This window comes from Homalodisca vitripennis, chromosome X (genome assembly GCF_021130785.1).
Source record: "Homalodisca vitripennis isolate AUS2020 chromosome X, UT_GWSS_2.1, whole genome shotgun sequence".
Lineage (NCBI taxonomy): Eukaryota > Metazoa > Arthropoda > Insecta > Hemiptera > Cicadellidae > Homalodisca > Homalodisca vitripennis.
The window spans coordinates 522,486-549,061 of NC_060215.1; positions in this window are offsets into that span (position 1 = coordinate 522,486).

The following is a 26,576-nucleotide window of genomic DNA, read 5'->3' on the forward strand; positions in this document are numbered from 1 at the left end:
TATATATTACATATTAGTATATATTACATGATTATATATTTTATTTATTATTATTTTATATTATTATTATAGTACATATTATAGTATATAGTATTATAGTATTGCTCATGTATACTAATGAAGTTACAAACTCCAAGCATATAAGTAGTTTTACTACTTAATTCTTTTTGTATGTGAATTTTGTATGAATGAATATTTCACCAACCTCACGATTTCAAACACTTCAATCTGCGTTTCATAAAAAGCAAAGGAATTAGCCCTGAATTTAAAAACTATTACAGTATATATTTTACTACTGTCATGGTACATAATTACAGTGTTTCACATATGTGGGAAACTGGGAATCGTTGGAAACTGATTTTTGTACCGTTGAAGTGAATCGTTATTTCTGAAAATTATTCAGTTAATTATTTTAAAATCAATCGGTGAGTTCTTATTATTGAAAACAGTAATTAAATCCCATGTTAAATAAATAAAAATATAAAACATGTTTATTCAAGTGACCATATAAATATATATGTATATATATATATATATATATATATATATATATATACGTTTTATATCAAAGTCTAGTTTTTATTATTTTGGTTAGTTATTTATTTATAGTGCAATATCAAATCTAGGAATAAGTATGTTACACTCTAGTTTATTTAAAATTTACTAATTTATAGTAAAAATAAACCCCTATATCTTATATAGTTTAAATTTTAAAAAATAACTATAAGTATCACTGTAATTCAATGTTATATTCTGAAAAAATTAGAAAGATATAAAACTCATTTTAGTGCGTAAAATGAACACATAACAGACTGTTTTGTGGAATATTTTATTAAATGGTATATTTGACCAATCTTAATAACAGTTCACCAAAAACAATATTTCCATGAAAGTTTCGGTAAAGTGTAATTATTTGATAACTATTTGTATAAAAGCATCGGTTTGGATGGTGCCAAAAAAGTAACTCATCTTCTGACGTGTATATTTGCAGGACTTTACTTTATCTTAAATTAAATCTTCTACCATGGATATTAGTATCCTTGGTGTAAACCGTATTGTATACAACTATTAATATTGTATCCACCAATTTCTGTAAGTTATCATGGAAAATAAAGCAATAAGGCTTTGAAGTGTTTATTTATGCATATTTTTGTGAACGTTTTGAAATTACATCTATACTTTATGTAATATTATGTAATTGTTAGATCCGGTCAGAAGGACCAAAAGAAATGCAGGGGATCCGGTTCCGCAAGGATCAAAAGGTTTGATAGGAGATCCGGCTTGGCGGACCACAATTATATTCGAAGGACCAATAAAATGTCTAATATTTAAAAACTCATACTTCGATAGCTGAGCAGGTGGAGCCCATACGTTGATTGTCTAAGAATAACTATTAGTCGAATGGGAAAATAAAAATACGAAATGAGCTCACAAAAAAATAGTATTAGAAAAAAGGCACACAATTAAAGCAAAAATACAGGTGTTAAAATGATTTTCGTTTTCTATTAAAATGTCCAAAAATGTCCGAATTAGTTGAGGATTTTGAAATCTTGGTTGAGAAGAGAATTGTCTTTAGTTGCGAAGGACCATGATAAGAATGATGAAACACTGTTACCTTGCACCGTCCATTGTCTGATACCTCGACACACATGAAGTTGGATTGATTGTAGTTCGACCTGGGTTGCTTCCAAGGAACATTGCGTTTGTGGAGTCCTTGTTGTTGGATAAAGATTCCACCATGAAGATTCCACCTTCACTTGACACTGTTTTCGGTTCACTCACGAACGTTGAGACAAAGTTAATTTTGGCTCGTTAACCAAATAATGTCCGGCAAGGGGACTGTTAATTGCCATAGACCGGCTTACGGTTCACAAGAGACAAGGCAAGGGGGCACGGCCCGAACTTGGTTCAAGCTGGTGTTGACGTAACCTAGCGAGACGGAGTCTTTAGAAGAACTGGTTGGCTCATTAACAAAATAATGTCCGGCAAGGGGATTGCTAATGGCCATAGAACGGCTTACGGTTCACAAAAGACAAGAAAAGGGGGCACGGCCCGAACTTAGTTCATGCTGGTGTTAACGTACGACCGAGCGAGACGGAGTCTGTAGAAGAACTGGAGAGATGCCTTGGGGAGCTCTTCTTGTCCGGTGTCCTGGACGCCTGATTGGTCGACAGAAGTCACCTCATACCACGTAACCATCGGACCACTATAGATTTGGAATGCAGGTGGGTGTGTATACAAAGATAAGTGGAAATAGATGGCTTATAATAAAAATGGTATCGAACAATGGTGGGCAAAGAGCAGTTCTTAATAACATACAATTCTGGTTATTAGTAGAAAACTATATTAATGCGTAAAATTTGATTAATTATTATAACTAAATATGAAAACCTAACAGTAATGCATCACAAACATGCCCTAGACGTAACTGTTTTGTCTTGCAATATCAAGTTGGTTGTTTAGTCCTCATATTTCAATCCAAATACCATTGTTTGTGACAACGCAACTTTCCCGATTTTTTTTAATAGACAGTTACAAACCTTTGCTCTACTATGATTAGAGAATACCACGACATATTGTTGTCCAGTAAACATGTAACTTTTATATTACTTAAAATCATTTAAATGTAGTGATGACCGTCCAGAACAAGTGTTATGACATTTCAGTTGTTTTGTAAACTCGCAATTTATATACCGTATGTGTATATATGGACGAACATACATTACACTAGACAGTAATAATAGTTATATAATATCCAAAAGCAGCAAATATATTATTTATTTATAAATAATATTTATTCATTTTGAGTTACGTCTTTTATATTTAAAGCAGCAGCGTTTGAGAGAAACAATCACAAAAATAACACAGTTTCTTCTTAGAGCAATAAACTTTAATACTGTTGAATGTAAGCGAATAAAGCAGTTTTAATAAGGACAAAAGTCTGAAACTCAGGTGTAAATACTCTAAGATCTAAATTAAACCTAAGCTCTCATATTAAAACCGGCCGAGTGTTCTCTGTGAAAAGAAAATTTCTAAATCTCTTTATGTACCTCTGCTTAGACTTCTATAAATTCTACGGTTTAAATTCAGAACTGTGTCAGTTTGTTACAGTTATAGTTTAGAAATAGTTTTTGATAGTTAACAGTTAACTTAGATAAGCAGTTAGTTTGTAAGATGATATGGTTTTGTCACACGAATTTTAACTTCATTTTTGTTTCAACTCAACTGCTACTCATTTATGTATAATTATTGATTAGGATTTTAATCTAATGTCTTTTACGACTATTTAAAGTTATTGATGACGTGAGTTGTATTTAAAAAGAGGAAATGTACTGAGAAACGTTTGCAAATAGAAGCATTTGGATTAATTTACTTACAACATAGGAAGAAAATTAGCCTAATTTTTCATCTCAAAGCAGGTAAATGTAATAAGTTATTTTGAAAAACTAATTTAAATTAAAATTTTTTGTAGCAAAACTATCATTAGTTCTCATGTTATTATCAGGGGAATATATTTTAAATCCAATAGAATATAATAAAATTATTTAAAGTGTTCAATTACAGATTAATGTTACTCAAATTGCTCTGGATTACTTTGTAGATGGCGATACCCTCAGGACCTTACGGCATTCCCGCTGCCTGCACGTAATTGTGTTTGTAATCGATTTACTTTCGTGTTGCTTAGAATACAACAACCTTTAACTGCAGATGTGTTTTCTGTCGAAATTTCAGTAATAACGTTAGGAGCGGGCTTAACTTAATTCTAAGATAAGATATTATATATATATATATATATATATATATATATATATATATATATATATATATATATATTGTAAATATTAAACACCAGCCCCTTTTTACCTCAAGCAGGAGTTCAACAAACAAACCAAACACACTTAAGAGCTAAATAAAACAACACTAAAACAAGAGAGGACCGTAGAGCAGCTTAGAAACACTGAGAAGTAGAAACACCTGAGCCACAGTGCTGACCAGGGTTCCGCCTGAAGTAGGTACGGCACTGGAGGTGCGGGTCCAGTATAATGGGGACGGGTGGCCGGCTCTCGTGGCGCGGTGCTCTGGTACAGCTGATCTGATTTGCGTTCTTGTACTTGCGCTACACTGTTCACCACATCAGTATTGAGGTGGCAGAGGGTACTTTGTAACCAATAAAGGGCTACAGTAGAGTCATTTCACATGAACATAGCTCACAGTTCACAGGTAAAATCGTCTTTATTTCGAAAAATAAATACTAAACACAGTACAAATGTTGCCAAGTGCTGTAAAGCACACACAACACAATAACATAGAGTCAATGATAAAATGTTGACATAACTGATCAGCGCAATCGCTAACCAGCTGGGCTTGGTGGTGCGCGGCACATAATTCCAGTCTTGGTAGTGTAACCTTAAGAAGAGGAACGCAAGTTTTTTTTATATAATTTGGCAGACGGGCACTTCACCTTTACTATTTGTGCACCGAAGTATACCACGGCTGCGAAACAACTTTCTGAAGTTACTGCAATCTGACCCTGTCATCTCTAACCGGCGCAAACAGAAAATATACAATAGATACGAGAAAATAGGAGATAAAGACCTTTTTTTGCTCCAGAGAAAGAAAGTGCGAGACGTTGGAGTGACCGCACCCGGAACAATCCTCCAGAACGGCTCAGAAGATACACCTGAATTTTCGGGCGTCTAAGGAACGTTCCTCGACGGCAGACAGAAAGACAGAACCAGGCAACGAGTCCACCGATGAGATACGCTCGTCAAATAGGATGATAGGTACAGCGGTCACTTGGAACAGCTCACCAGTTTTTATAACAAGTAATTTTCTACTAAGTATTGAAAACTAAAACCTACTCTACTGGATGTACCGTATGTGTTAAACCAAACGTTTTAACTGTATAGTTAAAGACACTACAAAGTTATGGTTATAAGTTTTTCATATCATCATATTTTTAAATATAATGCTGTCAATGTTGACATGAGAACGACAAGCACTACTGGCACAGAGTAACAGCGTGGCAATAGACATATTAAGGCAATAAACATTTCACGATGGCGTCCAAGCTGACAATATGCCAACAATCATGTCTTCCTGTCACACTCACGTGACGTATGACATATGTTATCCGTGATTAAAAAATTTTTCTATTTACGTCATGCAATGTATATTATTTTATGTTTAAAGGCAATTCACAAAAAAAAATATTACAAAAGTTATGTAGATATTACGCATTGTATTCTGCAACGCTACTTATCTAACAACACATAATATTTGCTAGGCCATCGGCCAAAACTTCTTTGACACTTTCTATGTCACATTGAGAACCCTTTGTCATAAGCAAATATGGATACTATTATTTGGGTCTGGCCAATGGTAATAGTATGGTCTAACGTTAAAAAAAAGTAATCGTAGATGGAATTTGAAATTCTCTTTCCTAAGTATACTGTTTTGGACTAAGTGAGTTTTTATTGGTTAAGGGATCAAACAATTTCAACGAACAAAACCTAACGTAGACATCAAGACAAGTTTATATCGAATATACTTTCTGTAAATCTACATCTCAGTAAAAACATATTTACAGTCGTGCGAACAACTTCAATCTGGTATCGAATTACTATTAGTTTAATATGAAGTTATTGCCTAACAACTTGTTAGGAAATTTTAAACAAATTTGCGATATTGTATTGCAGTACAAGCTTTTTATTCGACGATCTTATTTTCTCTTATAGTTCCCGAAATTTATAGTTATTATGAAAAATATATAGCACTATACTTGTTATAAAAATTAATTTTAAGAACTGAAATATTTTATTATGTTAAAACAGCACAGTAGCATTTAAAACATTTGTTATTGCCTGTATCTTGCAACAGTTATATTCTAATTCTAAGCGTCTTATTTGCCCGGTTATGGTAGTGTAATAAGCGTCTAAACTCATCATTTCTTATACTTTGCATGTAAGTAGATTAAAAAATTGAATTTAAAATAAACTGTAGGTTTTAGTTTTTTACGTAAGTGAAGTTTTTCCTTTAGTACCATATCGGGTCAACCGATTTTAAAGGGTAGTTACCAAATTTACATTAGGAAACGTAGGGATTTTGCTTGTTTTCTGTCCCATGTATCCTTTTTTATCTTTCTTACACATATTTATTGACATACTATTCCTAGCCATATAAAAATCGCATTGTTGGTAATTTGTACCATTTCCGGCCTTTTTTCTAATTTATGTCTACAAATTTGTGATGCTACTTGATTTATTATTATATCTGTTTGTTCAGAGGGATGAAAAGTTTGATGTTTGGACTACGAAATATCTGTACATTCTACAATACTTCGTCTCGCAGTTTTCAAGCTTTTGTAACTCATGGGTCCACAGTACTTTCTTTTTTTTAATATGCATTGTTTTTAATTTTGAATATACAACCATGCATTTAATATCACTAAATAAATGTCCAGTAGTAGTATCTTCTATCCTTTTCAATAATATGTATAAAACTTTATATATTAATTTATGGTAAGTCTTTAGAAAGCAATACTTATATTACAGAAAAACATCATTCTTTGTTACAGAATATTATTTTGCGTATCACACATGAATAGGAGCACTGGAATAAAAACAAGGAATACAGAAGGGTTTTCCTTCAGTAATATTATTTAAGTCCGGTTTTTACATATAGTAAAAGAAATTTTTTAATTTCTTACAAAAAGTGCTTTGTAAAATGTATTTTGTAACTTCTCACAAAAACACAGATGTAGATCAACCGCAACTGTAGTATATAAGAACAACCATAAATATTTAACATTATTTGAACTTTGACCAAACGGTCCGCGTTATTCATTGAAAGCTAAAAACTAGTTGAGAATAGTGTTTTTCAGTTTTCATTATTCTCTTTTGCTGTTAGTAATTCTCTGTGTTATAAACGGATTATGTAATATTTGATAAAGAAGATTGCACGTTAAGCACACATTTTTAGATATCGTAATCTTCTTCTGATATGGGGCACGCATGGTGTTGTAGATGTACGTTTTTACCAATACCACAGTACAATAAATTACAGGCTATTGCGAAGCATATTTCGGATCTTTATGTATTGTATACTTCTGTATACTCTGTATGCTCCTGGCTATATATCAGGGTAAATGTTTTACATTTCCTTATAGATTATTATAGACCCTTTACTTCTTCATTCGACATGTTTCTAGGTTTTGGATCCAACTGATCCACTCACCTATATGGTGTTACCACAATATGGTCCCTCATCCAGACTCTGTCTAGTTGTCATTCAAGTAAACGGTTTATCATGAAGAACCATCTTAAGGAACCACTAAATTCCATGTCACTTTCACACGTGCTACATAGCAATTCTGGAGGTTACGTAAAACGTATCCTGAATACATCGACTAGAAAATTTGTTTTCACGTTCAAAAAGGTTGGGTTTCAATACAAGCAATTTTCTATGTCCAAGCCAAAGGCTACGATGTTGCCTATGCACGTAACGCGAAACTGCAACATCAGACACGCATCAATGGATATAGCCTATAAAGTCCTTTCATAAACATAATACTTGAAATGCACAAACGTGTTTCAAGATATGATCCAGCTCACATATAATAACAATTGAGACATATCTAAAGGTCATAATAGTAAAAAACAAATCAATGTAAAGTATGGCCCTCACCTTACAATTAAAGTCATAAGTTTACGTTATAAATTGTGTTTTTTAGAACATTTAAGGAGAAAAAACTTCGATATCCAAATAGAACATGTAACAGGTTCATGCAGGAACTAGATCTAATTTTGATGTTGACTATTAAATGAGTCATTACGTAAATATGTAACCATAAAGGTGCTTTTTAATGGGCCTACATTCTGATTTTGCAAGTAGAAATCATACATCAAATTTAAAAAACACCTGTCTTACGTAAGTAACTTTTTAGATTAATTAAGTATTTCAAATTTGTGGTATTGTGGGTTAATTTAGTACATTTTTTATATTTTGATTGTAACATTGGTTATATGAGAGCTTAAAGTTTTTAGTGTCAAGAATTTAATATTAGAAAATTCCCCTTTTATATAGGCTACAATATGGATATTGTAACTTGTATGTACAACATTTAAATTTTGTGTTCAAAAACATTGATAATACCTGTACTTTTACAATGAATCATATTGTAACAGTCTACGACTACAACTAATAATACAGAATTTTTGTACTCGTATTTATCATTGTTATAATAGGATTAAAACGGTGTGCTTGAATTTGCAATTAATAATAATGACTCTTTATTGTGGCAATAATTTTCGCAATTGCATGCAAACGTCAGTATTTTTGTATACAGAATTAATCGAATAAAGCTTTTACGAGTAACTGCTGTTCACTCAATCATGCAGACAGAATTTCTTTCAGTCACCTTAGATCAAGTCAAACTTGAATCGGCAATACAGGTCTAACTCAGGGATACACAGGGAGAGCAAAGTCAGCAAAATAAACTCCCTGAATTAATCCTTACAAGAATATCTGAAATTCAATTTTGAAATCATTCAGACAGCTTTATTTTGACTTCAAATAACCTTTAGAATTAGTACTTAGAACAGCTGCCCCATAACCTCAAGCCATATGTCAGATGAGGATACACAGTGCAAAATTAAGGCCGTTCTTAGTGTATCCACAGATCAAACTACTAGGTAAGACTACTTTCACATTTATAAAATTATTCATCTATGTCTTGAATTGCAGATCATTTAACTCTTTACACTGTGAATTCTCTATAGATAAATAACTTATAGTACGTGGATTTGAAAATGGACATGAGCACTATGGCTTATGGATGTGTGTAGACTAAAACCATTAATGTTCAAATTGTTTTAGGCAAATAATTATTGAATGAAGGGTGAAGCTACTTTCATTAAATTTTTAGGGTTTGTAAAAGAGTAAAGTTTGATTGTTTACAAATTTTATGAGCGTAATATTACAGTGTTTCATTCTAAGGTATGTTTTAATAATATAACTGGACTTATTTGCATAAATCTTATTTATCTATTAATTAGTTTCTGATACTAGTTATTTAATTTCTGCTATATTTCTATATCAACATCAAACGGCAACTTTCTTTGATGTTTATAATAAAAGGGGGTAAAATTCCATTGTTGTTCTTATTGTTGTAAACCTGTTAGCTAAACATATTGTATACTATAATTTGATTTGTATATGAAATATTAGACAAAACTGTTTGAATGTCTTACGTAAGAGGGAATTGTTGTTTAGTTCATGCATGTATTGCTTTAAAGCCCGATGAAACTTAAAACCTCGTAATATAGAGTGGCTGAACAACAAATCGCTTTCTTTAATAAATAAGAGGAGTAAATTCTCTCTCTCTCTCTCTCTCTCTCTCTCTCTATATATATATATATATATATATATATATATATATATATATATATATATATATATATCTTCAGCGCCGTGCAAGTTGAATAAAAATCTATACACATGTAAGTTTAATGTACGTAAAACTTCACTTACGTTTAAAACTTTTAATATCACAATGATGAAAGATTGTAAAGTTAAATCCGTAAAGAGAAACCACTACACTACTGCTTGTTTTTATTTGGAAATAAATAAAAATTTGTTCTATTAACAGTTGTGTTCTAGAGTTAGCTTCGTCAATTGTATTTGTGTTCTATTATAAGGTGAATTTATACACGGATACATTATTTAATATTTCAAGAGTGTTAAAGAGACCCTGGTGTAAAAGCAGGTGTCATTCATCCCAGGAGAGTGGGACTGACCAAAATGGTATATTTCATTTATTTAGCAATTAAATTAAGTTTCAACCGTTATTTGCCATCTTGAAATTTTTGTGTCTTTCTTTTCCTTTCTGTATATATATATATATATATATATATATATATATATATATATATATATATATATATATTGAATTGATTTAATTTCACTGCAATACATACTCAATGATACTCAATCACCTGAGTTAGGTGGAATATTGTGCAATTCATCAAATTTCTGGTATTGACTCGCTGTGTATCAATTATGATGGCTCCGTTATCCTCGGGGCAATAATTCATTATTTATTGCCTTCCATTTACTTTATTTGTATAATTTATTAAATCAAAATATTCTGTTGAAATATTTTAATTTATAAGTACTTATTTTAATAACGAATTAACTCATTGGTGATACATAGAAAACTTTAAATAAAACCAGATCATATGTTTCAATATATAATTAGATTAATTTTAAGAGCACAATAATTTAAATTAGTATCTAATTATGTATAGAATATACATGACTGGTTAATTAATAATGTCCTCAATACCAATAAGACGAATTTAAAAATATTTGTATTCATCATAAAGTAAAACATTACATAAAGATAAATTTCCATTTTGTGAACCAGTATTTTGAATAGAAAAATTATGTGTTCAATAATATTGTATAAAATTTCAGGAGTTTTTCTGTAAATTTAGTAAAATATCATTCAAAGTAAGAACTTCTGATTTAAAATGTACGTGTGTCAGCATTCGTAAATTCGAACACATTCTTTTTAACACGCTTTTATAAGCTTCGGTTGTATCTATGTATGTAACGGAATCTTTGAGCATAATTTTCACCAATTTCCAGATGTCTGATTAATTTGAAACCTTGCATGCGTATCAAGGACCGATGACAATGCAATCATTTGGTCATAGTTTTCAATTATCTTTATAAGGACCGCCAGGATTAATAAATTCTTTTATAGATCCTCTGTAGTGGAGTTAAAAATATAGAGCTAGCGCGCGATCTGCGCTAACCCAGCGTTCAAGTCTCCATTCGTCTCGGTATTCTCGGATGTGCTTGACTCTCTTAATATAGTAATATTATAGTAGTCATCCAATATCGGCCATTTCCAGTGGTTTCCTTAACAGCCAGATCCCTAAGTACACGATCTATGCATGTTCTTTGTTTAGTATAAATTACATAATACTAATTTGAGTTGTTGCTTTACAGAAACATACTTTGTATTTTTAACAGGCAAAGCCTTTAGTTTTTGTTAACTAATTAAATTTCAACAATATTCAAAATTTTTCTTTCATTTTCAATTTTATTTACTATAAAATAAAGTTGAACAATTACAGTTTAGTTATTTTACACATTACCGATGATGTATAGCTAATACACTAAATAATAAATGTACCAAAATATGGGTATATTCTAGTCTGAACTACAATAAACATTAGTTTTATATGTATGTGTATGTTTTATATATATATATATCAGAATATAGCAATTATATGATAAAAATCTAAAATTATTTACGATACGAAACATTCAACTTAGTTATGGTTGTAACATTTTATAATAATATATCTCAAATAAGTAATAGCTTTAATACAGCTCAGTAAAAATGATAAACGATATATACTAGCCAACATTACGTTTATTAAATACTTCACATACCTAACCCTCAAGTCCGTCAAAGGTGTTTCAAACAGCCACTGTTTCTGGCATCCAAATGCCAGCCTTCGATTTTTACGACAATAATTAATCTAAAGAGAACTGCGAAACTCCAAGTATCCAGGGATCAGAGCCGACATCTTAAGGGCAAGCTCAAGGAGTCATATTGAGGCGATGCATGTTGCTATTTCCCCGTTGGTACCTATTAATAGGACAGAACCTTTAATGGGGCACCGATTAAAGAAACGCACCAAGCAGGCTAAAACCTGTCCGACCCGACATCCCTGATCTAGGCTCGCGATTGTTTGCTGCTGGACAAGGCTATGTAGCACTTAGTTGTGTAAGGTCTTTAGACGGTATTCGGATTAAAGAACTTGATTGCTCTAAGTTAACAGGAAATATCCCATGCAATAGTGAAGCTTTAAATGAAATGTTTGCGGAATGATTCGTAAGAAATACATTTCCACAAGAAACTAATTGATACATCGAACTAAAAAATGAAAAATAAATAATAGTTTATAAAATAAAAACACACGCTTTTATAGCTAACCAAACTAAATAATAGAAAATAATTTTTAATTACAAAGAGTTTATATTACGGTAGTAGAAGGCAAAACAATCATTCATAGTCAATCTCCTCAAAATAAAATTATTTAAAATTTAAGTTATTAACAGAATAAATTAATTCAGAGTAAAAAGCGTGGGGTGCATTTTACTACATTTCATAAGTCTCAAAGATAAATACCGATAGAATGATTGTAATATTTAATATATCAAGCACTTAATAAGCATTTAATATATCATATTTTAGTTTGTTTAGCTACAAAAGCGTGTTTTTGTTTAGTTTTTTTTAATATTATTTATTATTTGGGAATTTCTTAAACTTGTAATGACTTCAGATTTCAGCGTTGCTTATGGATTATGCAATCAACATTATTTCTCTTATAATTGCTTCACTGTAAAATAAAAGTCTGATTAAAAGTAATTGCTCTAATAAACAGTCTTTCAATGACTGATATTACAGAAAAAATCAGCCGAATATATAATATTTGCTTTCTTGATCGGTCATTGTCTTAGAAACACATAAAACTATGAGTTATAGTAAGAAAAAGAATTCTCTTGATTTTCTTTAGCTATGTGATCAATGGCTTACTAAAAACTCTTTAGTTCTACATCAGTCTGCACCATCTCTTTTTTAGCTCAGTACTTTGTGCGGCATATTCATAAGAAATATGGAATTGCTATATATGCTTAAAGTGATCTGATCCTAAAAGACATTTATTTTAGAGACTCATTTCGTTGAACTGGACCTGGAAATATGTGCTGTTGATATTATAGAGCGAAATATATGTTACCTCACTTCATCACTCCTGAAATTGGCGACAATGAAAATTTTTTATGACTGCTCCATAGAGGTTTACACTATTTAGTATTTAAGCAATAAAATCTTTCTAGTTTGTGAATTTAACATAAGCTTCAATAGTGATACAGGAATAAATGGTGCATGATGGATTTACTGCTCCGTTGATCTCTTAGTAACCTCGACTACGCTAACTATAGGACACTCGTGTACTGATAGTGTGGATATTACTGGAAGCAGCTGGGTACACTAAAGGGAAGTGTGGGATCCTGCGAAAGCTGTAATATTGTCATCCAGATAGGGATTAGTGTCTTAACAAATATTTCTCTCCTTGGTATAAAGAATATGTTTTTAATTTTAGATTTATTGGTGAAATGGCTAGTCCAATGTCGACTGGAAAACCTTCTGAAAAGAAACGGGATCCTGAAGTAAAATGTAATTGTTTCTTAGGAAATCGCAGTTAGTGTTTAACATGAATTTTCCCGGGAAAATAAAGGGGTTGGCCTAAAGCATGTCAAGTAATAAATTTGTTGAAAAAAATTAAGATACCTGGTACATTTCTACACTCAATAAGCCAAAGATACTTGGTCAAACATTCATTGACATTTTTAAATGTAGTACATATGCTAAGGAAAACTTTATTATTATAAATTATAACTTAGAGTTTAGAAACTTGATTAATTTTTATTAGACATACATTAGAGATATACTTCTATTTCATTTATTTAATGTGGTATAAGACCCTTGCATGAAAGCTTTACTAAAGGACCCCTTGATTCCTTTTCAGATTACTCTAGTTCAACAATTAAGCCTGGATTTTTCTCACTCCGTCATAATGAATAGATATGATTCGGAATCTACTCGGGATGATACGGAAACTCTCAAAGCCCTGAAATAAATAGCATGAATACATCCTGAACATTTTAATAAATGATATAGCTATTCGTCTGTGCAGTGTAATACATTACCTTCTAAGATACGAGATTTTTTAGTAGCAAGATCAGTTCCCATTCTTAAAAGGGCGATACTAAAATGCCGGGGAACTACGGTCTGATAATCCATCCTGCCTGTGCTGTGTAAGCTGTTTGAACAGAGAATAAGATTATATGTGGTAAGTCCTTTTGAAAGAAATAAGCTATTTACCAATGGACAACATAGATTTAGGCTAGGTCGTTTAGTAACCTAACGGGTATTTTGCGTTTCTTCGGAAATTCTGTTTGCTTTCAAATGGATTCAGTTGTGTTGAAAATGTGCGACTTTCCGCAAGCCTTTGAAGTTGCCTTTAATGTAATCTTTCTGAGAAACTATAATCTCACGACTGTAGGAACCGCCCTGCCTCGTTATATCCGTTGGCGGAGGCTTGCCTTGTTCAAGTAAACTTAGGTATCACTTTTTGGGCCCTTTATTTTTCATTTAGTAGATTACTTGGATCAGTCCCATATATATATATATATATATATATATATATATATATATATGTATACATATACTTAGCTATGTTTTCAAATGTCATAAAAATATGATTTATTAAGAATATTTCAAAATCTTTCGTTAGGCTTGATTTGGAAAGGTTCTTAAAATAAATTTGATATATATATATATATATATATATATATATATATATAAAATTTCTTTTAAGAACCTTTCCAAATCAAGCCTAACGAAAGATTTTGAAATATTCTTAATAAATCACATTTTTATGACATTTGAAAACATAGCTAAGGCAGGGGTACATGCTCAAAGGTTGAAAGTTTCTTTCAGGCTTTTTCTTGAAAATCATTAAAGGAGATCCCTGTTAGCAATCTTACCTTTTTTAGTGGCTTTCAGCAGGAAATATGTAGATATGATCTTATTAATGTCACGGTAATTATCTACCCTTAAGTTAAGGCGAAGCATTGATAATAATTTTGTAAGTATTATGCCACAATCTGGGTCGTCTTGGCTTTTTAAATTGCTTAAGCACGCCGACTGCTCACTTTTACGAAGAAAAACACCAAGATTATGAAACATTGAACATATTAAAATATGAATATAAAGTATTAAATCACCGATTTTAGACCAATTCAAAATTAACCTTCTTAAGATTTAACTTGTTTATTTTAAAGCCAAACTTTCAAACATATTTATTATACTTTTAAATACACAAATCTTTTTATAAAGATATATTCAACTAATAACGGTTTTTAAATTGTAAAATCTGTTTCAAATTGTACCATTTAAACCTGACAATGGCATCCTGGATGTCAAAAGGCCTTTGTATTAAATTTAAAATCAATGAAGGATTGTGTGTTTCTTTAAAAGAATACAACTTGTTTAATAATTTAAAAAAGTCAATGGCAGTATGATGATTGCGAAATAGTAGGGAATTCAAGTGAAAGTACATTTCATTATTTGGTTAAAAGTAACTAATCAATGTCAGTCACATGTAATGTAACCAGTATTGGATTCAGCCCTAGAATTACTAATTTGAGCTTAACTTAGATTTAAGATTAAGATGCCGTTGTTATGATCTTGTTAAAGGTAAACAATGCACCAAACTCACGTTAGTAAATTCAATAATTATTAAATCGTAGAATTTATGTTAATAGACTGACCTGCTATTCGCCTGTGCAGTTTAAGGAACTGGACTCTCGGCTAGAAGTTTCACTTGCACGCGCCGAAAGCACTTTCGTAACCTGAGTAGTGACCGTGTTGAACACAAAGATAACATACGATTGGCCACTGGATGATGTCCTTCATGAACATTTCGTGGCTCAAAATATTTGTTTTTTAACCATTAATTATATCCGATGCTCCACACATTTTGGCCAGGCACCTCCGTGTGATATCCGTACACTTCAGGGTGTAGGACTCTCTGTATTTATACTTAGCAAGCACTAAACACGGTTTGACTTTGATAGTTTGTTAAATGTTCAGAGTTCATTCATTGGGTAATAATAAAATCAAGCTATACTACAGAAACCCACGTTATCAGAGTCTATAAGAAAATATGATCACTTGTATGCGAAAAAGAACTTGACAGAAAAAGAGGAAAAATGTATATAATTTTTTTTTATTATTGTGATAGTAAGTCTTGTAATATTCTACTTATCGTGAGTAAAAACATAACTGTCGCTCTGTAATTCGATCCAAGACCAGTTCAACAACTCCGCTTCCGAGGATTGCACTACATCTACTGCGCCAGGTGAGCGCTTAGTTTGAATAACCCACATAAGAATCTCGTCTTCGGCAAGAGTACTAAAACATTCGTATTAATTATTTAGACATGTCTGATTTTATCTTAAGTTTTTACGAACATACTTTTGGCATAAATAATGGACTTCTGTGTCTCAATATCAATATTCGTATTTAAATTATCTCGTACTGAAATTTAATTCGCTCTGAATTGTTATGGTGAACTGTGTAGAGTGAATGTTCATGTTAGATCATAAGGAAACGTAATTATACATTTTAGGCGGATTAACGCGACGAGTTCTTGTGTCATACAGACAAACTCTCTTCGTCTAATGCACTTTATTATAGAATTTTAGCAGAACTTTTAATAAATCGAGATATTTAAATTGTGCAACATCTCAACACTTTGTGTTGGACAATGTTCGTCCTAAATAATGTATGAGGAAATATAAATCTCCAGAGGCTATTACAACTATGTAAAAAGCTGCTGATGCTTTAAAAACATTGTAAAAATTAGCTTGTTTATAATAGAAAATTATTTTCCACAAAAAGTCTTACGAGTTATATTATTTTATCATGAAAATATATAATTTCACTACCTGTTTGTGTAGTATATTCATAATGAAAGAACACTTTATTGTGTAATAATTGTATTTATAATAGACCAATTTATCATTAAATTAAAGATAAACATTACAATTATTAAAATACAATATAGACATAGTATAATATGACACAACATAAAAACTTGTACAATTTATTCTAGTCAGTACATTAAGTACAGAAACTATTATTTCAATAATGAATATTAACTGGCATTACTCTTTTGCTAACATCATATAGTTTACTTTAGTACAGAATAATATACAATTAGTAGTAATAATAAAACAAGTAGGTATTTTGCTTAATTGACGTAATAATGTTAAAAACATACAATAACCGTAATTGATAAGACTAGCTTTATTTTTATAGTTTTTATTTGAAATAGTAGACTATTTATAGTACTATTTCAGTGATGATCTTAAAAAGTCTTCGTTTAGACTTAACACTTCGTTAGTAGCAAATGTTCTTTACATTCATTCTAATTGCTTCAAATACATCTATAAACATTTATCGGATAGTAATGAGAATTTATAGAACATTATACAGTAGAACTATGTTGATCAGAAAGAAGTACTGGACAGGTGGTCATATTATTTACCAAAATGTTACAATTTGACTTCAGTGAGTGTAAAATATTTTATAAAATTTATTTACATAGTGTGAAAGGCTGACTTAATATGGTTGGACAGTGCATTTTTGATACAAACAATGATCTACTCGATAAGGAAACCGCAAATTTAAATTAGTTAACTTATAACGACCACAAGACAAGGTGCGCAACAATTTGTTATATATCACAAGACGTCGCAAGTCACGTATCGAGGTATAAATGACTATGTAAAATATGGCTATTTAAAGTACTCCTATTAAAATTATGGGTATTTAAAGTATTGCTATCTAGTGCACGCAGACAGCTTAAAGTTTGTGTACATGCGGACTAGACTAGACATAATACCGTGATATTAACAATTAATTAGATCATAATCATGATATCAATTAATGAAATCATAATCCCTATGTTATGACAGAAAATATGTTGTAGTTGTTATGTTGCGCAATTGGAATTTAGGTATTTAGCAGATTTCGTTTTTAAACTCATGTTTAATGATTGGTTTTTATAACGCACACACACACACACACACACACACACACACACACACACACACACACACACACACACACACACATATAAATATATATATATATATATATATATATATATATATATAGAGAGAGAGAGAGAGAGAGAGAGAGAGAGAGAGAGAGAGAGGATCGATTTTCTTCTTGGATTTTTAGGTTGCAAGAATACCTAAATAGGTTTAAATATAATCGAATTTGAATAAGGTTTAATTTAAATTAAGATATAGTATCTAACTTAGATTGGGTTTGAAATTGGATAAGAATTACCAGATTGGTGATCACTGTGCAGCCAATGAAGTCAGCATTTTCCTGTTAATCTGGAAAAATCCTCTTCTATAAAACGCCACATTTTGAGTATTGAGCTGCAGCAAGAACGATTCCAGTCGTCTTTTCAGTACCGGATCTAGGTGTCTGTTAATCAGCTTGCAGATTATTGGTGCTGTCTCGTCCGCTGCTTGAGTGACGTCAGAACTCGAGGAGACGATCAGCAGCAGGTAACAGATGTGACACAGTGTCCAGGTTCCTGTTAAAACCATGCTTACTAAATGTTCCGACACAAAAACCAAAAAGAAAATGAAGAGGGTTACGGTGACAAAGACAAACTTACAGAAGATTAAACTTGTTAATATATTAGAATAGAAAGTATTGGTTTTGAATGCAGCATCACAAAGCATTTGGTAGGAGGTCATGAAGGACTTGATCCTAGCTACAGATCTAGTGTCTTCTCTATGATTGATAAATAGTGGGCCATGGTGTCTCATCGACTGTCTATAAATGTGGATGATTACTTCTTGTCTGATCTTGGCGTTAATGAGTCTGAATCTCTTGGCAATACAATACATGGTTTCTTGGAATTGGACCAAAAAACAACTTTGTCTGCAGTGTGAAATACTAAAGGATACCAGTGTAACGATTCTATTCAAGATCATTTGTGGATTTTTTTCCCAAAGTAATAAAAGGAATATGCCACTGAAATCCAGTAGAATTGGAGTAACTGTTAAAACAACTACAGAAATAAATGTTATCGTCACCCAACTTTTAGGTGGCACCAGTTGTAGGCTGTCGTCAAATCTCTCCAGAGTGTTGTAAACATCAATGAAATTTGGGTGTTCCTTGGCAGAGCTTAGGAATAATACCACCTCCGTAAACATTACAGAGATTATAAGTATGGTTATGGATACTTGCATGGTACTCATATTTATATCTGCTGATAAGTACGCGTAAATGCTACTACACATAAATCCTATTTGTATGAAAGTCAGTGTCGATCCCCACCAGAACACGGGTCGAGAAAATGTGAGCTTTTTGTCAATATCTGATTCTGAACTGCATTTAAGTGGAAAACCCAAAAATGCTTGGTAAAAGAATAGAGATCGTTTTGAGAGAACAGACATGCTGAAACAATTTATTTTACCCAGAATACTCTGACATTTTTATTCAGTCTGCGTTTAAATTAAAATTAATGATTATTATGACTGTGACAAAATTATCATGATTGTATTTTATCGATGAGTACAATATTTTAAGTTTTGTATGTTGTTTTTAAAAATATTTATGCAATAAGTTAACTATTCGAATAATATAAAGCAGAAAAGTATCTAAAATGATGAATTAATTAGAATTATTAGTTTCTCGCTCTGCCAGTTGCATCACATGCTTTAGTCAAGGAAATCTCCTGTATCTATCGCACTTCTTTGCAAACCCCTTTTTGTGCTCTTGTCCACATGAGTTATAAACTGGATACACTCTGTTATTCGTTTGTATTGGATTAAAATTTAAGAAGCAAAGTTACTATCTTCTTTAGGTTGACATAAATGGGTGTAATTGTTATTATCTTCATTGTCTACGCTTTTTTCACTTCTGTACAATTCCTACCCTCGTGCCTACTTGAAGTATGGATCGGCCATTTTTTCATCAATATTTAAATAGTGTTTTTGCAGTAACGTGGCAACCGTCTTAATTAAAAGTGTCACACAAATGTGTCAAACCATTAATATAAAGTTTAAATAACTGAACGCAGTCTATTGTTTTAATCTATTGTTTTAATGCTCTATTCTTAGTGTATTGGAAACACATTTACCTCATGGTTACATATTTTTGTAACATATTTTGACATGGGTTTTTCAATATACATTGCCAATATTTACAATAAATTAGATATATCTAGTTCAAGGCCTTTAATTTTGTTACACAGTAACATCAATCTAAATATTAACTATGCACAAATCTAAAATCAATAACTCTGCATCTTTCTTAGAGAAAACGAATTCTTCTCTCAACTGCTGTATTCTATCAAGAAAAGACTTTAATTGTAGTTTATATTTAGAGCTTGTCAAATTAAGTACTTAACAGTATCTACTATTTGCCAATGTTGAACTTGAGGATAAAATGTTCAAAAAAATAGAACGATGATTCATTTCCTAATACATAAACATGAAATACTTTTCCAAGAGATAACACTACCTTTACTGTTTTTAGTAATAACTCAAGCCATTCATTACCAAAAAATTATAGTTATTAATTTAATATGTAATGCAAATTTAAATACTTAAATAAAAATGCATTGTAGCACTGTAATATGACATTACCATATTTACCTTTAATCTAAAAACACTCTAAATATGTTGTTAAATACAAGAGGACGTCATTTCTCAGTTTAGGAGCGTACTCAGAAAAGCCCCTTGTTTTTGAAAATGCAGCAACCTCCCATGGCAGTTCCTAAGCTAAGATAACTCTCCCTAAAAGAGTTATCTTGCAAAGGTACTGGGCTCATTGAAATTAAAAATTTTGGAAATCATGCAGCACGACTGGATTTAACGCACAATCTCAATAAGCAACATTCTAGCAGCATCCCTAACGACAGAAACATGATATACTTGACTTGCGTTTGGAACAAAACAAATCTAACAATTTCGGAATTTATGGATTCGCTGCTAATTATATCTTTTTCTACATTCTTCCTTAATTATTTCATCAACCAGATAGAAGTTTTTCAAAACCAATATTATTTTTGACTGCCTAGGTCGAATGCTTTATTTATATTAACGAGCCGTAGGATAAATACTGATGAGCTCTTTAATTTTCACCAAATAGCTTATTTGGTGGCTGCCACTTCTGAAATATATTATAAAATAAGGGAATATGAAAAGGCTATAAAGGATTTAAAGATTATTAATGTATTATAAATGCACCATTTACTATATATTATAGTGCATTGATTGTCAATAAATTGCATGAGCGACAATACTGTTCCGAGTGCAGACTGTTCCGATATAATTAATTATTGTATGATACAAATATGAGAAGGCATGTTATTTAAGAAATGATTTTGTTTATAACACTCCCATCCGTGCTCCAATTTTAATGGAACACCAACTTCCCGTATTATCAAGGAGCCGTGTTTCATGGACGGATCAACCAATCCTTAAATCTACTCCTGCCACTTTCGAAGACTGACATGGAGTTTTTTCCTTGTCATGGCGAATCTTGCCATAATAACAAACTGCAGCAGTTTAAACTAAAAGTTTTGGTTTGGTGAAATCAAGTGGTGATTCAAGATAAAAACACTGTTTTTCTCGTTTCACAATCTGTGTAGATTGTTGAGTTTAAAACGTTCTGCGTAAAGCTTTAACCTTGTAATCGCGTGCCATTGCAAAGATTCGAAGGAATTAAATAACACTGAATAATAATTGTAGGACATTCTTGAACTGAAGTTAGTGAGGTGGAATCCTTTATTGTCTCCACTTACACATATGAGAAACTCTACAGGGTAGTTAACTGCGTCATTCAGATTCACAATAGAGTCCATTGATTGAATTTTTGAGTTTTGAATATCTCAGTAGGAGGTAGGCATAATTAATGATTTCCCTAATTTATTTTTGTGTAGGAATAATTCTTTTCTTCGTGCACTAGTGATTATATGCAAGTTATGCACTGTTTAGATCCATGACAACTTTACATATACTGTTTGGAATATGCACTTTACCATTTCTCTAACTCTCACTCCCATTTCCAATTTTAAGAAGGAAGTTTGAAAACCAGTCTGTATTAAGTTCACTTTTAAGATGATCCTCTACATTGACTTTAAAGAATAAGCATTGGAATTAAGTTTACAGTTAGTATAATTTTAAGTTTACAGTTAGTATAATTTTAAGTTTACAGTTAATAACAACTATATATTACGGAATAATAGTGTAACCGACAAAAGAAGCCATCCTCTTAAAGCACATGTAATGCGATGAATTTAAACGTTGTAATACTTTATATTAATAAGATATTGCTATTATATAGAGTTATAAATTAAACACTTTTAATACAAACAATGGATAAAAAGATTTTTAATTTGAGATTTTAAAAAACTTCTTAAGAAAGCACATAGAGAAATTGGATTAAATAAATCAGAAGAAATCTTGTATATTTGAGTTCATTAAAACGCAATGTTTAATTAGGTTTTTCTTAAATTAATATTTGTACAAAAGTATCATGATGATGGAACTCTTAATTAATTTATCACGGGTTATCACAAATTTCCGAGGTTAGCTATCAAACTATAAAATGTTCATTTTAAGCATCTGCATAGGAAAATAATACAGAATGCAATAAAAACGTATATAAATTAACGCGATATTTTTGCGGATTCCCTCGAATAGACAGTGGTAGGTTTAAAGCACTTTCAAGACGAGCTCCTAAGAGGTAAAACAGCCAGATTTGTGTACAATTTTTATGTCAAAGCGTTTACAGTAAACAGTATCAAATCACTGTCGAAAACTTCCCCATTAAGTCGAAAATGGCCTCTCATTTCTCGGATCTTAGATATAAGGCTGAGCACTGTACGTTTATTAGGAGAATCAAAGGAGAAGTATGTTGTAAGTGAACGAGTCACTTTGAGAGAAAAAATATAGGCCTGATAGAGACGTGGGGATCATCCGACTGGTTTAATAAGACAGGAGTCTCACAGTGATCATCAAGAAGCCCTATGGAAGTTTGGGGAAGACTCCTTTCTTCAGAATTTGGACAAGTTAGTCATGAAACCCTACTGCTTCTTAGAAATTGTTAACACCTGTGATGTCAGGTCATTCACACAAATTTGATGTGTGAGTATCTCAGCTACACAAAGTAAGCGTGCATCTTCATCTTGGACCTCATAGATGTGATAGGGAGAAATGTTCATACAACAGGTCACTGTAGTTAGCTAGTAGACAGAGAGGGATTGAGAGAGACCCGAGCATGAAAATATGAGCTGAAGGCGTTGATCATTTAGGTGCACCTTAAAAACGATAAATATTTATTTTATATCACAAGATAGCAAACACATTTTAGAGGCGTGTCTTGTTGATAGTATCGTAGATCTTATTTTGAAGTGTTGGTTTTATCATCAGGACATTATTGAGAGAGATGCCTGAAATAGTCTTGCAACTGGAATTAATCTCCTTACGGAGTTTGGGGTGCTACTATGAGCCTTAAACACGATGGGGCAGTACTTAGTGAGGGGATGTCCTGTCAGTACCAGAAAGGTATGTTGCGTGAAATAACACGAATAGTTAGGCACGGAAAATGTTTTGTTCCATGTATATAATTTATTCTACAGGAAAACAAAAATAATCAAATCTTACGAGTGGGATAACTACAAAAATTACATTTAGGATGGTTAATCCTGCTCAAGATCTGTTTTCGACGCTGAGCAGATCCGAATTTAATGTATGGAGATTGTGAGTGAACTGGATTATTGAACTACAAGGTATCAGTGAACTATATCCAAACTATTTCTTTCGTGTACCTAGGAAAAGTATTTGAAAGAGAATGTTACTTATTATTTCGGTTCCATACAATAAGAGTGTGATATACCGTTCAGTCATAATTATCAAACGGGTCATTATAGAACTTTTCTAAAAATACCACCACAATCTCCAAGCTAAGAAAAGTATAAAAAAATAAATGAAAAAGTTTTTGACTGAGTACTTTGAGACAACCAAAGAGCAAGAACGCCTGTATAACAATTGAAAGAAATAATAATAAGCATTTTAAGATTGAGGGCACACGTTTAATCTATATCCGAGTTAATCAAAATAGTCTGCTTACTTATATTCGAAATTTGCTAACACTGCTCAAAAATCACTATAGATAAAGGTGCATTTTGAAAACAAGTAATATGTCTTAGTCATTTAAAGGATCATCTTGGAAAATAAATCATAACTACCTATTCAGTAAAAATACCGCTAAAATATTTGAAAATATATCATTACTTATAACTATGACGTGTAATCCATGGCCGCCTAAAATCGTATAAAATCTTGTGCAAGGACAAGCTGCTCAATACAAACCGGATTTGTTTGTGCGTGTGTTTCATTCTCAGCAACTTGGGTATTAACATGAATCAATACATGCAAAAAAGGTTGAATGGAACATTTAATTCAGTAATACGGCTTTTAATATCGACTAATATTATTATTTAAAACATGAAAACTGTAACATGTAACTGTAAACAAAAAGAAAGTAAGTCTTAAATAAAATACCAAGATAAGCAGGATATATATGTTAGGTTGAGGTTTTATTGCAGAAACAATCCTCTCATTGCAACATGGTCAGTTATCTATTATATTTTAAAACGCAAAATGATAATTTTATATCCGTTTTAGAAATTATCATTGAATGTAAAAAACTGTAAAATATGTAAAACATTGAAATAGTCAAAACAATGTTTTTTTTAGATTAATCTACACTTCTATCCGTAGCATTGAAGTGGCTCAGTTAAAAATGACCGATCATCACGACGACGTGGCTGCGTGCTGTAGGTACTCGGTAGCATCTCATAAAAAACTGATAAATCCCTCGCTTGAGACAGAAAACATCCCTGTTAGAGGTATAATAGCTATATTTGTTCTATCTTTGAAACAGTGGACCCACATTAAACAAACAATTATTAACCAATTTCAATCCCTCATATATTTAGCAAAAGGTTTAAAAAAGGGCTTATAAGAAAGATTGGAAAAATTTCTAGACAGCTATCACATTTTGGACTTGGAGCTATTCGAGTATAGGATAAAGAATTCACTATTGACGATGAAAACCATTTTTAGACTTTTATCGATGTAAATCCATCGAGGAGCGAGAACATGTCTTTAGTTTTTTCTCGACCTCTCCAAAGTCATTGAATGTTGTAATCATGAGTCAAGAGCAGAAGTTAGCGTCATGTGGCGCTAGAAGACTTCCACTCAAATTTCTTGTTTCTTACCTGGAAAACCCAGACCAGAGGTCTCAATATTTAATGATTTATTACTGACTTTAAGTCTTGAAGCTTATTTATGAAATACCATCACCTTTGTTTCAAAAATTTAACCTTAAATATATTATGTACCAATGGTACAGTTTGGTGCAGTTTATTCAGGCATGAATAGTTACATGTGTTGTAATTTAAAAATTGATTCTGGATGTAAAATACTACTGTTTTGAGATTCACTGTTTAATTGTAAACATGTATTTATCTGTAAATATTTCTAGTAACCATATTCAGTTATTAAAATATCTACAATTGCCACAGGCTAAATATATAATGTAAATAATTATATTTTACATATGGTTCCGTCACGCATTTTCTGATTTGACATGTAAAATTATTAGTAGCAATAAATAAGTAATTCATTTGAATTTATCTGAATAACATTTTTTTGAATGGATATACCAGACTTATAGGACATTATTATTGAGGCACTGGTTTGTACGTCAATGACATCTTCTGGGTCAACATCAGAAAAAATGTATAATTCTCTTCTGTATTTAGTTTGTATAGTTGTAAGCATTGTATAATTGTAATAATTACTGTCTTTCTTCCAGCACGGTGGCTACACAGCAGATTACAGTAGTTGCTTTGTCATGATTGTTTGATGTTAAAATATATTGTTTTATGTTAATTCGTTTATTTAAGGGTTATTATAAAGGTAATTAATTGTGTATCCAACCTGATTTTACCACTTTTATGCAGTGAGACTACCTTTCTTGTACACAATATTTATAGAGAGATTAACTTAGAAGTTTTTGGTTATATTAGATAAGATTGGTTCATTGTCCTCACTTGACAGTCTCTCAAGTTGACCTTGGATTATCTTAAAACATTTATTTTAGTGTTAATTAAAAGTTTTTTTCCAAATTTTATGCTAATAATGGCTACAAAATTACAGGTAAGAAATTAAGGTACAATTATAATTTTAACTTTGTCTGGAAACAGTTATTTGTGCAATAACCTTACAAACGAAGTCTTAAGAGCTTATTTATGTATATATATATATATATATATATATATATATATATATATATATATATATATATATATGTATTTGTAATTTGTATTGGGTTACAATTTAATAAAGTACAGTATGCGATAATAATTTGTCTTTTCAAACTTTTTAATAGCTAAGGTGCACTTTGTAACGCGTGGTTATAGACATTTAAACAATGTTATTGTATTGATTTTTTGTTAAAACTTTAGTAAATCATTATGTGCAATAGTATAAGTTATCTATTTTAAACTTTACAATCGCCTCGAGGTACTTCGTATTATGTGGTTAAATAAATATAAATACTGTTTGTATTGTTTATTGTGTTACACTTCAAGAAATAATAATGTTCAATAATACAAATTCGCTATTTTAAACTTTATAGTAGGCACGAGGCACTTCAAACCACGTGGTTATAGAAAATAAAACATTGATTTTGTATTGTTTATTGGGTTACAATTTAACAAATCATAATATTCCATATTAAAAGTTCTCTATTTTAAACTTGATTGTAAGCACGAGGCACTTCATACCGCGTGGCTATTGAAATGGTTACACTGTTTTGT